General features: G+C 38.5%; 1 protein-coding gene across 5 annotated transcripts in view; it reads right to left on the bottom strand.

Annotated features, from left to right (window-relative positions):
• fam13b (family with sequence similarity 13 member B) overlaps positions 1-19,508 on the bottom strand; it is a 77,963-nt gene that overhangs the window by 57,908 nt on the left and 547 nt on the right. The gene's annotated exons all lie outside the window — the stretch shown is intronic.

Below are 19,508 nucleotides of genomic sequence, written 5' to 3'. Positions count from 1 at the left end.
TTGAGCCTCAATATGTAGGGCTTGCTCTAATCTGTTAAAAGCAGCTATCTAAGAGCTAAGAGTCAGATCAGAAAATCCTAACCGTGCCCAAAGCTCCTCAAAAATCATCCAATAAATCAGCCAATCAGCAATTATAATCACATAACAATTCTAGCCAACAAGCATTTGCACAAGCCATTTTTTTAGGCCTTTATTTCTGACAGGACAGCTTTTAGACATGAAAGGGGAGAGAGAGGGGGAATGACATGCAGGTCGTAAACGAACCTGCGGTTGCTGCGTGGAAGACCGAGTCTCTGTATATGGGCAGGCGCTCTACCAGGTGAGCTACCCAGGCGCCCAACAATAAGCATTTTTAAGAGTTTTGGCAACTACAACATGAAAATAAAATCCTGCCATGGTATGAAAGCTGTAAAACCCAATGCTCAGACTGCAGTAAATGTTACTGTATTTAGTGGGAAAGCGATGATTCAGAATTACAGCCTTGCCATGTTTCTTTGGTATTCAGCTCAATGGCAGATGTGCCAAAGGCGCTTTAAAAACAGGCGATTTCTTTTCAATGAAGATTACATATTGTCTCTTTATGTAATACATTACATATAATTCCAACCAGATGTACAATGTTGCTAATAAATCAATACATTTCTATAATGAATAGCTCTATATAGGACTGCAAACTGAGCAGTACTGGTGCAATGCAGAAGCTATTGAGCTACATAGAACAAAATAACAAACATTAACAAAAATCAATCTTTCTATAGCACAGGCAACACTGAGTTTCTGCCTTAAATGGCCTTGGTCTAGCCTCCTTCACATTTTTCAGTCAAACCAAAACCATTAGAGTAAGCTCCACTTCGCTTCCACCTGTAAGCTACACTGTACTTTAAGAGGTTGACCTATAAATTTGTATGACTCACAGACAATATGCCAGGAGTAGGCAGGATAGAGCGGTCTGCCAGTATGGAGGAAGCTTTCACTTGAGCCGAGTCATAGCGTACATGGCCAAGGGAGCTTCCTTTTGGTCACATTATTCAGGGCTAACAAACAACGTATGACATAGTCATTGCTAGTCCACCAGCACTACCTGGGTACCCACAATATAGTTTCAATTTTCACAGTAGACTGAACAGATATTGCGGTTATTTGCTGACATTTTGTTAATTTACTTTTAATCTCCCAGGGATAAAAGCATGTATGAACTCATGAACTAAACAATTGCATAATTTTAAACTGCACTTCTCACTGACACAGGCAACTTTCTTTTACCTTTTCCAAATAAAGGTTTCTCTAAAGCCATTAAAGGAACACGCCGACTTATTGGGAATTTAGCTTATTCACCGTAACCCCCAGAGTTAGACAATTCGATACATACCCTTCTCATCTCTGTGCGTGCTGTAAGGCTGTCTGACAGCGCCAGCAGCATCAGGCCAGCACAGAACATGCAGGTGAATGGTTCCAGTAATCCTACTGCTCCCAATAAGTGACAAAATAACACCAACACGTTCCTATTTACATGTTGTGATTTGTGGAGTGACAGTGTTATAGAGTCACAGCGTGTACAAAAAACAACGTAACATGAGACACAGCCGTCTTCTAACCGTAAACAAACCAGGAACTATATTCTCAGGTGGAAGAATATAGTACTTGGGCGGAGTGATATGCTCGCAGCAAGCCTGTCTGAGAATATAGTTCCCAGTTTGTTTACTGTTAGAAGATGGCTGTGTCTCATGTTACCTTGTTTTTTGTACACGCCAGACTTACAAATCACAACATGTAAATAGGAACATGTTGGCGTTATTTTGTCACTTTTGTCACAATTCGGAGCAGTAGGCTAGTTGGAACCAGTTACCTGTAGGATCTGTGCTGGGCTAAGCTAATGCTGGAACCGTCAGGCAGCGTTACAGCACGCACGGAGATGAGAAGGGTATGTATCGACTTGTCTTACTCTGGGGGTTACAGTGAATAAGCTAAAGTCCCAATAAGTCGGCGTGTTCCTTTAAAGCCATTAATACGGTAAATCGTTTTAGTCAATACCTGGTATGCTTTGATTGATGTGTCTTTTTGGGATAGTATTTTCTGTCAAAAAAGTGGTTATTATTATTATTATTATTATTATTATTATTATTAATAATAATAGATAGTAAAACCCAAACATCTTTTGATATCGGTTTGTTTATTTCTGTACAAAATCGTTTTTCCCACATCAAACTACTATCATATTACTTATGCTTATTAAATAGGGGTGTCAGGAGTCTTATGTTTGCTCATAAAGATGGCTGAGTCCTCTAAAGGCATTCTTCAGCCTTTATTCTTTCCAAAACCAACTGACCTGCTAGGTCCTAAGCCTCTTTAAAAGCTAGAGAAAATCCCACTATTGGAGCTGAAATTCTTGTATTGGGTCAGGGCCAAAATTTAGGTATTGAAACCAAAGGAGGTACCACAAACACACCAGAGTGTGTTGTTCTCAGCTAACTGAATGGATATGAAAAACCGTAACTACTGCAAAATGTTGATTGTTGTAAAATGATTATTTTGACGACCACAATTTTGAGGAGCTAAATAGCACAATACCATAGTGCATACAACCTTTAAGCGAGGGCGGTCCTGTTACTGCCAGGCTCAACATTGAGCTGTAACAGACAGATGAGGACAATGACACTCAGAGATTATGTAACTCAATGTTCCCAAACCAGTGCCTTGTCCGCCATGAAAACTGACCCTAAAAAGGCCTCTGTAGTGAGGATTTGGTCAGTAATGGAACAGTCTAGAATGGATTTTTCTGTGTTTCTGTCTGCATGGGTGTCTTAATCTCAGATATCATGCTTGACAACCTCCTCCTCAACAATGAGGCACATTGTTAGAAGGTAAACAGAGAAAGTTAAGGCGGTGCACTAAGAGAAAGAACAAGTAAGTGAGAAAGAAGAACTAAGACCAGAAGGAGAAAAAAAGGCCAACGGAGAGAATATGAGAACACAGAGAAAAGTATAAAAGGGGACACAACAAGACAAGCCATGTTAAGACAGGCGTGTGAAAAAGGGTCAGCAAACATTCATTCATTTCTGGTGGATTACTTTGTAATGTGAAACGGATGATTCTACCGTTTACATTGCAATTGCAATAAATTAACTTTCCAGGGTTGTAAAATCCTTCCTCGTAGTATTATAAACTGCTTAAACGTTCAAACTCATGAATCTACGAATTAAAACTTTTTACATTCTGTGGTAGCCAACCACAACAAAAGTTAAAGGTGCTCTAAGTGATGTGGCGTGTTTTTTAGGTTACAACATTTTTCGTCACATACAGCAAACATCTCCTCACTATCCACTAGCTGCCTGTCCCCTGAACACACTGTAAAACAATGCGGTCTCTATGGACCGGTCAGGCTCCACAAACGGCAACAAAAACAAACTGCGCCAACCTGTACCAAAAACCATAACAAACAGTGTTCCAATCAACAACTGACAAGAAGGAGCTGGTTGAGCCATCACTGCAGCAGCGTTAGCACGTAGGCTACTTACACAATGCGTATTCATGACTCTACCAGCTCCTTCTTGTCGGCTGGAACACTGTTTGTTATGGTTCGTTGTGCAGGTTGGCGTGGTTTGTTTTTGTTGCTGTTTTTGGAGCCTGGGCTGTCTACAGAGACTGCGTTTTTTCAGTGTGTTCAGGGGACAGGCAGCTCGTGGATAGTGAGGAGAGGTTTGCTGTATGTGACAAAAAATGTTGTAGCCTAAAAAACGCGTCACATCACTTAGAGCCCCTTTAAGATTAAGTTAATATTTTTATACTATGAGTAAATCATTTCTTTGAACTTTTAAGAGACAGAACGGAAGAAGATAAACTTAAAAACCTGGAGAAAAGAGAACACAATGTATGGTATGCACCAGACCTATTTGGAAATCTGTACCTTGGTTCTTGATCAGAGTATTCTACCATAGTGGTGGCAGCAGTACATTTAAAAAGCCTAGTGTATATCAGATTTCAGTTGGCTTCTAAAAGCGCCACCTGCACACATCCAGAGATGAAGCTTGAACTGCGCTCTGCAGGGTGGCAGCACTTAAAGCAAATGTCTTTTAACCCTTGTGTGGTGTTCATACATTTTGTTACACAGCCGATGTTCCCGGGTCTGGTGGACCCACCACATTGTTAGGCTTTTAAATCAATACAGCCATAACAATTAATGTAAATAATACTTAACAGATGTTTACTTTAGCTCAATTACCAAGGATACATACATCATTTATGTTCATATTTGCCATTTACCTCTGTGAGATCACATTTATGATCATTTTCAGTTTTTTGTGTGTGAAAACAAGGAAATTCAATTATATATATATATATATATATATATATATATATAAAATAGAATCAAGATTTTTTATCATTATTAGTGCTTATTTCTTACAACTTAATCAGAACAGGTGAAAGTGCTTGAAATGTAACAATTGTGTAACTTTGTGTGGGAATAGCAGGTGCAGAAAGACAACATTCCCGCACACAGACACACACAGAGACGCACAGACACACACACGGACACACACAGACACACACTCACCAGGCCCAGTTAGGAGGAGGACACAGTTAAGTTTCATAGCACCTACAATTATTACACAATTATTACACTCGGGTTTTCAAATTTCAACTTGCATCATGTTGTGAAAACCCCCAAAAATAAAAAATAAAAGATCAAAGCAGTCAAACTCTGCATAGTTTATCAGCACCAGACAAAATGTCATGGTCAACCAATATCAGGGAAGTGGTACATGACAGAGAGAAAGGTCGGACAGCAGGAATCCTCTTCAGAAGTTAAAATCCATCAGATTTCTGCGTCAGCCTACAATCCCCAAGGGGTAAAACATAGCTAAAAAGAGTGTATCAAAGTCTATACAATATAAGTTGCAAAAATTAAAACCCAAAGAGAAACATTTTTTACTCACAAACAAACAGATATCTAGACTAGTAAGTCTGTTGAGTTTGTTTACTACTCTAAATCTAAATCTTAAAACAAACAGAGAAGCACCTCCCACTGATCCCTTCCCTCTGGCCTGAATCTCTACAAAAATAAATCAGGAGGAAACAAATTACTGCTACATCTGTATTTGTCTACTGCGTTGGGTTATTGGATCCATAGATCCTATGACCCCTGACCCAACGGATAACTTCCTTGTACCCACCGGTTTAACCAGTCACATCCAAACAAGTACACACCTTAAAAACAAACAGTGTATAGATGTCTTAGTGTGGATTGTATCTGCAAGGAGACAAACAGATACCAATCACTACATGTGACTGAGATTTAAAGATAAACCTGCCAAGAAAAACAAGTACCTGATAAATATATTGACCCGAATACGAATTATGGTGTTGTATTATATTCCAACACGGTCTCACGGCAGTTCGTGAAATTGGCACACTATTTTTAATCCATCGATTCGTGTACAAGAACACGTTTATCTCGTTTTTTCTGTGGTGGCCAGCACGAAATGGGAAACATTAGAAATGCACCGATTACAACTTTCTAGGCCGATTCCGATTTTCATTGAGTTAGGCCAGCCGATGCCGATTTTAGCCAATTCTGATATCATTTTTTTCTAACCACTTTACAGCACACACAAATATTTATTTTCGGGACGGTTGTGATTAGGAAAACAACAACGGGGAAACAAAACGCCACACCCGGGCCACTATCCCCGGTCTCCGGGGGGAAAGTCCTGTGTTGTTTGACCCATCCACCACCCCAACCAACCTCCTTACGCTGATTTTCGGCATTTCATACTACTCGCTACTGTAGTCGTGCTGTGATCACAACATATGCTTCCCATTGAAATACATTAGTTTACATTTTCGTGCTGGCCACCACGAAAAAAAACAAGAAAAACGTACCCGTGTACACGAATCAATAGATTAAATAGCGTGACCATTTCACGAACTCCCGTGAGACTGGGTCTTATATTCAAGGACAAGACAATTACATATTCACAACATCAGATATTATTTGGGTTGGTATGGGTTGTTTTGTAGCCTTATTGTTGCTATGCTAGCGGAAAAACTGAAAAAGTGTGATCCTTGTGGCAAAAATCCTTTCAGCTCGTCTCCTTGGCCTATGTTTTCGTCTTGCTCGGATTACTGCTGCCATTTCACCAGGAGGCATTTGCGAGGAAACCCGCTTCCTGGTTTACATCTGCTTTTAAGAGGCGGAGAATTTTTACCGCAAAATAGAGGTGCGCTTCCACAGGAGGTTTTTGTACCGCGGAATACATAATTAGGCACACTTTACGCTTCCCCTCCCATCTCTTTATGGGAAATTCACACTTTCCCCTTCACCCTCCCATTAATGCATATGCATGACACTTTTTTTGCCATTTTCAGTTCCCGCGACAGGTAGTCTGTGCTTTTACCTCAGTGCGGCCTGTTTGTACTGTACATACCTCGCCATGCTTTTACGTGCACGTTGCGAAACAAATATGCCTGAAGTGGGCGCAAAAGCGTTAGTACATCTGGCCCTGTGTGTCCTTTTGAGTAAATCATCCCTAAACAAAGATTTTGGTGTTTTGCTGCCACGAAGGAAATACATTCATGACGTGCGAATACCTCTCCCAATGTTGAATTCAGAAACAAACCGTGGACTGAATCAATTCATCTGGGTAGCAGCCAAGTACTAGCACTATCACGGATAATGAGCTTTAAAAGGAAAGTCTGAAAAATGCTAACTGCTGGACAAAATAACATTTTGACTGCTTCAAAGAGCCAGAGGGAGTATGTAACTGAGAGACAAGCTGCACAATGTGGGATTCACATTCTGCTCAAATTGGAAGGATTTCATGTTCCACTTTTATGAGAAAAAAGGATGATAAGTTTACTCCCAACTTTTTCCAAAAACAATTGTTGGAAAAGAAAGGTTGTCTTATATTCAAGTCGATAAGAACATATGAAACACCTTCAATGCCATTCTTTGAGCATTTATCTTGAAACCTTATGGGAATTATGTTAATTTTCAGCTAACATTAGGTTGGTTAGCCATCCAGGATGTTTAACTGCTTAACTGGAAGAAGCTGTGTAACAGGAAGTCTATTAATAAGTTGTTTAATATGAAGTTTGTTATTTTGATCTGAAGTGTTGCAAGCAGCACACAAAGAGTACACACAGCTGGATCGGTCTACTGTATATACAAAACACTCATAGATTGGTGTTCAAAGAATAAAACATTGCAAATGAAAGACTGTGGTTTAAAACATAAATACATATAGGAAAAATAACAATTAAAACCCACAAACACCTAACAAGCCCTAAAGTTGACCTAAAACCTGCTTGTGCCCATTTTAAGCTGTCAGCCATTAGCAGTGAGCCCTACTGTTTGTCTTGTGGCAGTAAGAGTAAATACACAATGTATAGCCAATAATATTAGGATAGTAAGTTTAAGTTGCTCGTTTAAGATAATGGCCAATATTTACCTCATTATATGTAGTATTAACTATGTCCTAATGTACTGTACACCTTTTTATCTGTTTTTCAAACTATGAATTTGACTGTGTCTTATGGCTCTTAATCACATCTTTTTTATAGACATCCATAATATAGATTGATCTGCAAAAATGTGCAGGTCAGCATTCAGACGTCAGTCTTATTCATGCATTGAAGCTCTTGCTGGGTGATTCCCCACACATGCAGTTTCTCCAAAAAGCACTTTTACCCAAAAGCTTTGGGATCCTGACTCGTATTCTTGTGTACCAACTAATGCTCTCTCTGGAGAAAACATGGTACAAGTCAAGTGACCAGTATTATTATTGTATTATTGTGTAATATGCTTACCAATGTAAAAAAAGAAAGAAGGTTATTTAGTTGGAAACAAAGGCCAAGTTTCAGGCCAAATGTGCTATGCTATATTTTTTGAGGCCTACCGGATTTTCAGGTACTATAAATAATCCAACTCAGAATCATGGCAACGTAGTCGGCAGGTGCAAGACGAGGGTCATTTGAATATTCTGAACTCTACTTAACCAGACCAAAGCTGAGTACATAAGTGTGCTATCTCTTAATATAAGCCTATCTGCCACTTTGTGTGGCTGTCAACATTTACCTGTCTGTCTACCTTTTTACCCATGCTTCAGTTTACTTAAGACGCATGAGAGGTTGTGCACACAGAAATTGCCAAGCTCACAAAAGTATTTATTGATGCAATGTATTGACCTTGCAAACATCCATGTGAACAAAAAAGAAAACATCTTGTATGTGAAACACAAATGTCCTTTTTGCTGCCTTCTGTCCTGCACCTGTACACAACCAGGGTTGGCTGTATATTGGATATATGTAGTATTAACTATGTCCTAATGTACTGTACACCTTTTTAGCAGAGGATGATCCACCTTTTTTTTTTGGTTTCTGGCCATTTCAGTTTACTTACAGTACAATGCTTCTCTCCATGCCAGGGTGTCTATTTGCTTGTTTATCTGTACTGTTTCCACAAGAAAACAAGCTACTAATTAGTGCTCAATTAATTAGTAATTTGAGCGCACAAATTAAGTTTTACTTTGGATACCCTCCAGGCTTCGTAGGATATAGTGGGTCAGCATTTGCGTACAGTTTTGAAGTCATTGTTCTGTGTCTTAGAGGCAGATAGCAGCAGGTCAAGTCAGGCTGGGAGGGGGGGTGGATGTAGAAGGATGAAAGGAAAAATAAGAGGAGGAGAGGCAGCGTTATGCAGAATAAAATAGTATTAGAAAGAGAATGGCATAGGATGATTAGAGGATAGAAAGCAGCGGGGAGAAAGGAAGTGATAGGAAAAAAAAAAGTGAGGTAAAGCAGGGGAAATACAACAGAGGCAGTAAAGCAAGTGTTTGCCCTTGAATCAAGAGCAGCAGCTCACTGACCTAGACTAGTTTAGCTACTCCTCCCAGGCTAGCCCTGTCAGTGATAAATTAATAAACGCTATCTTCAGGGGACATGGGCTTTTTCAGGCCTTGTTATCTTTAACTCTGACCAAACCAGCAGAATATTGGTGTGTTGGGAACATCAAACAAAAATAATGAGATATTTACCGACTTATTTTTATATATCATACTGTGTAATGGTAAATTGACTTCACTCCTATAGGCCTAGCGCTTCTTTTGAATTTTCTTCAAGTGGATTTCCTTTGAAGCCTGGGGATCTGATGAATATGCCTGCCCGACAGGATAAACAGAGCAAAGCTTGCTCCATGTGCAATCCAGCCTACCATATTTGATATAGAGCTGAAATAATTAGTTGATTTACAGAAAAATAATAGACAACCATTTTAATAATGATTTAGATTTTGCAATATAAATATATATATATATATATATATATATATATATATATATATATATATATATATATATATATATATATATATATATATATATATATATAAATAAGTATTTGACCCCTTGCTGATTTTGCAGGTTTGCCCACTTACAAAGAATGCAAAAATCTACAATTGTAATCATATGTACATTTTAACAGTGAAAGACAGAATCCCAAAGAAAATTCCAGAAAATCACATCATATGAATTTATTAAAATTGATAACCATCTGATGAGGAAAAACAAGTATTTGACCCCCTGGACAAACAGCAAGTATTCTGGCTCCTACAAGCCAGTTAGTCTTTCTTTAAGACACAGCCCCAATCCGAACCAATTGTCTACATGAAATACACCTGCCTCACCTACCTGTATAAAAGACACCTGTCAACACCCAAACAACCAGCATCCAACATCACCACCATGGGCAAGACCAAAGAGCTTTCTCACGGACATCAGGGACAAGATTGTTGATCTGCACAAGGCTGGGATTAAGAGAATTGGAAAGCAACTTGGAGAGAAAAAGATCAACTGTCGGTGATGTTATCAGGAAATGGAAGAAGCACCACACCACCGCCAACCTCCCTCGGTCTGGGCCTCCACACAAGATCTTGCCTCGTGGGGTGTCCCTGATCATGCGAACAGTGAGGAATCATCCCAAAACCACAAGGGGGGAACTGATGAATCAACTAAAGGCAGCTGGGACCACAGTTACAAAAGAAACGGTTGGTAACACACTACAATGGATTGAAATCCTGCAGCGCAAAGGTCCCCCTGCTCAAGAAGAAACATGTACAGGCCCGCATGATGTTCGCCATTCACCACCTGGGCGACTCAGAAGAGGCCTGGAAGAAGGTGATGTGGTCAGATGAGACCAAAATAGAACTTTTGGCCTCAACTCAACTCGTCGTGTTTGGAACCGTCAAGCATGGTGGTGGCAACATCATGCTTTGGGGGTGCTTTTCAGCCAAGGGGACGGACAACTCCATCGTATTGAGGGGAGGATGGGCGGGCCCATGTATCGTGGAATTCTGGACCGACATCTCCTTCCCTCAGTGAGAGAGCTGAAGATGGGTGGTGTTTCAACAGTGACCCTAAGCACACCGCCAAAGCAACAAAAAGAGTGGCTGAAGAAGAAGCACATCAAGGTTCTGGAGTGGCCTAGCCAGTCTCCAGACCTGAATCCGATTGAAAATCTTTGGAGGGAGCTTAAAATTCAGTTGCCAGGCGACAACCTCAGAACCTGAATGATTTGGAGGCTGTCTGCAGGGAGGAGTGGGCCAACATCCCTGCCGAAATGTGCACAAACCTTGTCACCAACTATAAAAACCGTTTGACATCTGTGCTGGCCAATAATGGCTTTTCTACAAAATATTAACATGCTGTTTGTCCAGGGGGTCAAATACTTGTTTTCCTCATCAGATGGTTATCATTTTAATAAATTCATATGATGTGATTTTCTGGAATTTTCTTTGGGATTCTGTCTTTCACTGTTAGAATGTACATATGATTAAAATTGTAGATTTTTGCATTCTTTGTAAGTGGGCAAACCTTCAGCAAGGGGTCAAATACTTATTTCCCCACTGTATATATATATATATATATATATATATATATATATATATATATATATATATATATATATATATATATATATATATATATATATACTACACTGTGCACCACTGCAAGGGTTAAGTGACCTGCTTGATAGCATTTGCTGGAGGAGGAGGGAGATTCTCTGAACTGGTGATCTACTAGTCTGGTTCACTACACTCCAGGTTATCATAGTTTCATGTCACTCTCCACTACATTTCATAAAAGGGCTGAAATGCCATACAAGTGCTCTAAAAGGGGAAACAGTAAAATAAGATCCATATTTTGATGGCCTAAGGGGTTGTGACACTGCAAAAAGCTTGAATGCCTACAGTGGAAACAAGTGCAGCTCTGTGCTGGCAACAGTGGGCGTACGACTTACAGCCTTAGCAGAGCTTGCCAGAGTCACTGGGCACCGCCTCTTCTGATACAATGACATTGAGCCTTATTGATTTAGTATTGATCTACATCACCTCTCTCTTGCTCTGTCTCACACTGATGGAAATTTCCAGAGCACTGCTTACGAAAATAACAGCCAGTATGAGTCTGCCTTTGCTGCATTAAATAAAAGATCCCTCTAAATCGGCTGTCTTTATATTCTGTACATGGCTGACAGCTCTATGAAAGCAGCGACGGTGCGATGAGGACAGTACAGCGTATAAATGAGGAAACCCAGAGCCTGTTAAATATCGTTGAATAAACTGTCTTTGTGCTATTACATGAATGAGACTCAATTAACACAGAACAAATAGCTTACACAGGATAGTACTAGTCTTGTCATTTCCATCTGTGCCTTTGTGTAAATAACAGATCAAAACACCAGCTGTGAGAGTAGCTGACAAATGAGCAGACAGGAGAGCATGCAAACAGTGACCATGCAGACTGACAGTGCAGATCCAAGGATTGTCTCACACAGTATATGAAGTGACAGGTTATTGTTGTATGTTAAACAAGTTTTTCAAGGCCCATTTAATAGAATTGTACCTGATTTTTATGACTAAGATATTTGGCTATAGATGAGTGTTTTTTAGGCGGTACTGGGTCCATTTGTTGGTAATCCATTTTATTGTATTTTAATTTGCAGACCCACTGGTTCAAACAGTTCTTTTTTGTCTGAATTCAGTGATTTTTTATCATCTATTATTAGGTTGGATTAAGTGGTTATGATTGGAGATTTTAATATTCACGTCGATGACATGTCTTGCACTTTCACTGCTGATTTTCTGAATGTCACGGAGTCTTTTAATTTTATCCAACATGTGTCTGGTCCCTCACCCGTCAGGGGTCATACTTTGGACCTTGTTTTTACACTTGGTCTTAATCTTGACTCTGTTTTCCCTGAGGAGCTGCATATTACTGACCATGACTACGTTTTGTTTAAATTCGCTTTTGACTCATGGTTGTAACTTTGGGTGTTAGGTTTTAATATTTAAATGATTTTCATTGGTCTTTCAATTTTTTCTTGCTAATTTTCTGTTGGATCTTACGTATTTTTACAAATGTTTATCATGTGAAGCACTTTGTGACTTTGTCTGTAAAAGGTGCTATATCAAATAAACGTATTATTATATTATTATCAGTTCAAACAAGGGCAGACAAATGAGATCAATACGCTGATTTGCTGCTCAATCACTGCCAGTGGCCAAGGGTCAAATGCATTATTTTCCACATGCAACTTAAACTATAAAAAAGTCATGTGAGGAACACACAGTAGAGTAGATTTTTTGTTTATGATGCACTACTTAGATTTCCTTCACTCTCTCACACTGAAGTAACAAACTACATGAGCAAAGTCCACCTTAAATGACAAAAACCTCAAAGAAAATGTACAACTGTGCAGTGCTAGTCTTGCTCAGCCAAAAAGCTAATTTGTATTCCTAATTTACTGCTAAAAGGCCATGTCAACATCATCAGTATCATTAAATCAATATTTCGAGACAAAATATTTAAAGCCCTAGTATCAAAATTTAGTTCTACCCAAAAGCTAGAGATGACCAATTGAGCATAGCTCCAAGAAAGGAATTACGTTATTAAGCAACAACTCTCTGTCTCACCAGTGTTGTTCACCAGTAGACCTTTTTCACGGCAGACATGTTGACATGTCATAGTAGGAAAAGCACAGGTGTATTCCAAACCATTGATGATGGCTGCATTCCACTTAGGAGAGGCCCTGGTATTGTGCATGCTGACTCACTGAAATAGCTTACTGGGACACTTGATGGAACTGAGCCATTGTTAAGGTTATCAATTTCAGCTGTGCTTTTCCTACTATGATATAAGTCAAAATGTCTGCTGTGAAAAAGGTCCATAGGGATTTTCAGAGTCGGCTCTTCTAACCAACCAATGACTCCGGAAATAAAAGCGTAGGCTCGGGGCGTCTTCGGTAAATTAATTAGTCATGTGCTTCTGGTTTTATTACCATTCTTCTAGCTAGTTTTAAGGTTGGGTTATTTTGAGACATGACTTGGTTTGTAAAGTTAACATTCTGCCATGCTGTTACTCTTAGACTGCTCGGTGTACAGTGACACAGATAAAAGTTCAGTGATTTGATTGACAAAATTAAAGTCCGTCGAATATGGGTGTCTTCTCAACTGTTGACTTAAATCGTTGGAGCAGGCCCGGGTCTAACGTGACTCTAGAGCAGTGTTGGCTAGTTTTGGTCACTGGGTCTGCTGCCAGGAAACAGACCTTATTACTTTCTTCTTCAATCTAAGCCAAGCAGCACTATACTGCCAAGTCCAAGGCAGGAAAGCTCAACTCTGAGGTCAAGGTTGAATTAATCAATTAGCTCATGTATTTAAAAAGCATCAGTCTACCTAACAAGGTGAGCATGGATCACTCAGTATCTAGACAGTGATATCGGTCGGGCTGGTAGACTGATTGACCCAAATGTGTCAATAATAAAACTGAAGATGATGAGAATCAACGAGAGATTTGTTGTTTTTGTTGTCTATTAAACTAAAAAATCTTTACACGTGGCTTTGGCCCATCTATCAGCGGGAGTATTGCTTAACTAATGGACACACATGACAATTTGGTAATATTAAACATTTTAGCAATTTCTCACAAAACATTTATAGTTAGTTCTCAAAACAGGGAGTATTTTTTTCTCTTTTATCTATCTATCTATCTATCTATCTATCTATCTTTTTTTCTATTGCTCAATTTCTAAAAACATTTAAAGATATTTACACTTAAAAAGTTGATTAATTAAACTACAAAAATCAATCGGTTGGTTAGCAAAAAACAATCTAGAGGTATCACTTTTAGCTCTGGTACCTTGTGAATGGGCATTTGTCATTTGAAGGAACACGTCGACTTATTGGGAATTTAGCTTATTCACCGTAACCCCCAGAGTTAGACAAGTCCATACATACCCTTCTCATCTCTGTGCGTGCTGTAAGGCTGTCTGATGGCTCCAGCGGCATCAGGCCAGCACAGAACATGCAGGTAACTGGTTCCAGTAATCCTACTGCTCCCAATAAGTGACAAAATAACACCAACATGTTCCAATTTACATGTTGTGATTTATAGAGTCACAGCGTGTACAAAAAACAACGTAACATGAGACACAGCCGTCTTCTAACTGTAAACAAACCGGGAACTATATTCTCAGGCGGAAGAATATAGTACTTGGGCGGAGTGATATGCTCGCAGCAAGCCTGTCTGAGAATATAGTTCCCGGTTTGTTTACTGTTAGAAGATGGCTGTGTCTCATGTTACGTTGTTTTTTGTACACGCCAGACTATAAAATCACAACATGTAAATAGGAACATGTTGGCGTTATTTTGTCACTTTTGTCACAATTGGGAGCAGTAGGCTAGTTGGAACCAGTTACCTGCAGGATCTGTGCTGGGCTAAGCTAATGCTGGAACCATCAGACAGCGTTACAGCATGCACGGAGATGAGAAGGGTTTATATCGACTTGTCTTACTCTGGGGGTTACAGTGAATAAGCTAAATTCCCAATAAGTCGGCGTGTTCCTTTAATATATAAAAGACCAACGTGTGACCAAAAAGATGTTTAGTACATGGGAATTTCCTATCACACTTTCGTTTTAAAATATCTTTCAAACGGAAAACCACAGACTTAATCTAATGCAAAAATCCACCAACCAGGGTGGAAAATGGTGCCTAATGTTACAGATATAGGCTATGAAGGTGGGTTATCCTGTATTTCCAGTCATGTGACTTTCATCACTACGCAATCTCTGTTGTAGCTTGACACATTCAGCAGATGCTGTACAGTTAAGAGCACTGCGATTAAACCTACTGAGAACATATTCTTACCCCAAGATTACTTCAACCCAGCCAGCCGCTCAGCACAGGATTTCTCAATCTGCCTCAAGATAAGGCCTTCTGCTTCTCAAGCCTTTGTTTGGTGTGGTGTAGCACAAAAAATGTCAAATGATACAGCAATTTATAAACGTAATAAAGATTACGCGTTTCTGTCTGATTCAGCTAAATTAATAGCTTGTCTCACCAAATCCCCTGCCATTACCTAGTGACATCCTTGTCGCAAAAAGGAAAATATGTTTCATGAAAAACTATTTATGGATAAAATAAACAGATATCAAGTTTGTTTTGGCTAATCCAATGAATTGACAAATCGAGGAAATTCCTGAAATTGATGCCAAATCCTGTGAATCCAATAATGCCCAAAAGAAAAATATTTACCGGCTGCCAAACAATTTTTTGTATTTATCAAACCAAGGTAAGATTTCTATTTTCTGAAATGCATCGTGTTTTTTGACACAAGACAATTCCAGTCTCGACACTGTGGTTAAAATGTTCTACAGGTTTCAGATAAAAGGTCTTAGGCTAGTGTATCCACTTATCAAATTCTCTTCTGCAATGTTTTGTGCTTACAATCAAATGCAAGGAAAAGATGTGATTTATGAGGGAACATTTTTTTTTTATTAGTGTCAGCAAGTCACATTAATTATTTTACTACATTTCTATGGCATAGGAAATATTACATTTATCAAAGATCTTTTGGTCTTCCTATGTCTTAATATGTTCAAATGAACATGCATAGTCCAGGATCTGAAAGTAAAATGCTCTTGTGGGCCTGATATTCATGGGGAAAGATAACAACACATGAATACAAGATTTTTTTTCTCCTGTAGAAGCCTTTGTTATTTCAGCTGCCTGATCTCCATTTACACAATCTTTGGGCCAGGTCAGTGCCACACTGCGGGGACAGCACTTTCGGCTTATTTTGGCCTAATGTACACCAGAAGATAATGCTCCAAGGCTTCTTTTTAGATAATAAGATGTCTCTTTTCCTTTGTAGCCTGCATCGTTGTATTTCTATACAATTGCACTGCTTTGATTACTCCTTAAAATTACTGTCATCTTATTATTTTGTCCATTGTATGTTATGCTGCAAAATAGCAATAATTAAATGCTTAAATCATAAACGCTAATTATATTTTAACCAATAAAAAGCGAGGTTATGAAACACTGCAGACGGATTAAATCTGGTGAATTTCTGGCAATGTGGGTCCAGTTTAAGAGAGATTTGGACCACATTTGGTTTAGCTTGGCCTCTGTCCACAGAGTCTAAAACAACCACTCAGTGACCTGGCAACAACAATCCCACACTGCAGGCAGCTGTGTGGTTATGACACTGCTGTGACTGCTGTGTGTGCGCGTGATTTCCTTCCATATAAAAACTATGGGTCGTCTTACATACACAGTCGTATCTCACACGGCAGGAGGTTGGAGAGTTTTGACACCATTGCTATGTGCATACGTGACATCCTTCACATAAAAGGCTACAGGTGAATGCTAATCATGGCAATGCCTCGAGTGTCTCCCTGAGGCTGCATTTTATTAGTATCTTCACTGAATTAACTCCACATTTACGATCCGATCGTTTTCAAATGTGTGGCTTTAACATACTATTTTAGCTCTTTAACAATGTTTTCAAACTAGGTTTAGGAACCCACCTAGTGAATCTGTATCTAGGGGCTTGCAATTTTAATTAGTCTGGGAAGTCAAGTTAGTCAAAAACATTAAAATATACTGACTGAGTCGCGAGGTTAATCAACCACCTAGCTAAAGCTTAAATGATTAGACGGTCAACAAGTTGATCTATTTTAATAATCAGTTAATCTTTTCAGTAATTGTTCAAACAAAAATGCCAAACATTTGCTGGTTTACAACTTCTCAAAAGGGAGGATTTGCTGCTTTTCTTTGTTATATGACAGTAAACCGAATATCTTTGGAGTTTGATTGCTTGGTCAGACAAAACAAACAACTTGAATATGTCAATGTGGTCTTGAAAATATTTAGGAAATTATTTATTTTTTTAAGAATCGGGGACGTTATATTTTCTGCAACTTAGACATTCAGCTATCCGAACGCCCACAATTAACTGTCAAATGAATCCATTATAAAACAAATAGTTAGCTGCTTGCAACCCTGTAGCTGAGACATACCACAGCCCTGTTGTGAATCGTTTATGAATGTTATGTTTGTGGTGCTGCTAAATGGTACAGAAATAACCTAAGCAGCTGTTTCTAATATCTAATTAATATAGACTGGCCCAAATATTAAAAATATCTCTCAGAATTACACAGCTCAACAGCACCACAAACTATAACCTCCAAAATGACCATAAAGTTGAATCAACACCTCTCTAAAACAGTTACAATAAAAATAAATATGACTTTAACCTTTGTGAAGGATTTATTGCTGGACTGATGTATTAGACTGCATATGTTTAACTGAGTGTAATACACCATAATTCCAACGTGTATTACAGGAGCTGACTCAACATCAACATCATTGCAGAGTTGACCTTTACTCCAGTCTGTCTATAGACACATTTGCTGTATCTTACACAATAACCTAGTTGTGTTTTGCCAACAGATTAAACTTTACTGAGCTATATTACAGGTTTAGCATAAGCCCTTCAGATAAGACCATAGATAATTTGTGTTCCACAAATAAGCTGCAGGTTAAAGTCAAGTTGTTTGTGTTGTTGCTGAGATACTAAAGTCAGGAACCTAAAAACAGATGATGACAAAAAGTGATAATTCTTCACAATGAGTGTGTTTACCTTTAAAATTTCCTGGTAACTGCAGTATTACTTCTTTACATTAAGTAAATACATGCCTCCACCTCTGTATGCATACAGTACATTAGTATATTGTTAAAGCTAAATGCCAAATAGATGCATTATCCAATAAGCATGTAGTGCAGAAGCATCAGAGGCTGCTGTAGCACTAAAATACTGCCAGGACAGTTAACAGTACATAAATAACTTCCTTTATGTTAGTCTTGAATTTAGATTTCCTTTATGTTAGTCTTGAATTTAGATTTATAGTACTATGTTTTCATATATATATTTTTTTTTTCTACCCCTTTATACAACTTTTAATATTATTTGTGAAATCCACTTCATTTTTCAATCAGTTTGTATTTCTGATTTGATATACCATATAAATGAAGTTATTATTATACAACTGCAATGATCATCATTAGGTTGGTTGATATTGGCATATTGTAGGACTGTAAGTAACAATTATTTTGATAATCGAATTTTGTCAACATTAAAGGAATAATCGTTTAGTTTGACTCTATATATGATGTCTCCTTATAGCTTGTTTTATCTAATTAACAGTCCAAAAATGATCAAAGGACTATCAAATAGGACAAAAAAAAAAAAAAAAAAAAAGCAGAAAAGCCTCACAAATAAAAAGCTGGAAACTGGGGGACTGCAATTTAAACAATTAATGACCATCCAAAAAGCTTCAGATACATTTTTCCATGACCGACTAATTGATTAATGCTTCAGCTCTAAAATTTTGCAAAATTAACTTCCTAGGAATTAGTGATTTATTTTATTATACATATATACACACATAACCTATAGTGTATATGTGAATGAAATTGTTGGCATGTATATGCACAGTAATGCAAGTATGCACACAGTACCCTACACCCTTTTGTACTACAAACGTATGCCTAGTATTAACAGCACACTATACGGAAAACCCGTATAGTGTGCTATTAAGGGTAATGGCCGGATACGATTATGCAATGTGCAAAGGATTTCAGAGAGCCCAGAAATGAAAGTCAGCCGGTCGATTCCTTAAAACAACGTTTCTGAATTAACGGTTACACATACAAACACATTCACCAGTAAACAGCACAGACAAAAAAGATTAATGGCCAACACTGTGCCAGAAAACACTAGAACATTCCTGCACAGACAGCTTAATATGACCGAGCTGCTGGAGCATCTGTGTAAATTGTGAAGCTTTCCAGAAACAGTCTGAACAGAAAACGAAACTACCGGCTACAGTTCAAAAGAACAAGAACTCCAGACACCCGAAACAACAGGATGTAACATTTCTGTACAATTGTAGTGTACAATAACAGTCAAAACCAGGGTGACTGAATTACCCGTTGCATCTCACATTCTTGATGCAGAAGCAAAGACACAAATCTACTGTTTAACGTTACAACGTGTCTGCGAAACTGAAAACAAGAGTTATTCAGTTTTGCTAGTGGCATCCAAAACCCCTCAAATATTTAATTATTTATGTCAGTTTTTCCTTTTCTGTCTCCGAGTTAGCTCGCTGTG

This window comes from Perca flavescens, chromosome 10, assembly GCF_004354835.1.
Source record: "Perca flavescens isolate YP-PL-M2 chromosome 10, PFLA_1.0, whole genome shotgun sequence".
Taxonomy (NCBI): Eukaryota; Metazoa; Chordata; class Actinopteri; order Perciformes; family Percidae; genus Perca; species Perca flavescens.
Note: the sequence above shows the minus strand (reverse complement) of the source record. Positions and strands in the feature narration are given on the sequence as shown.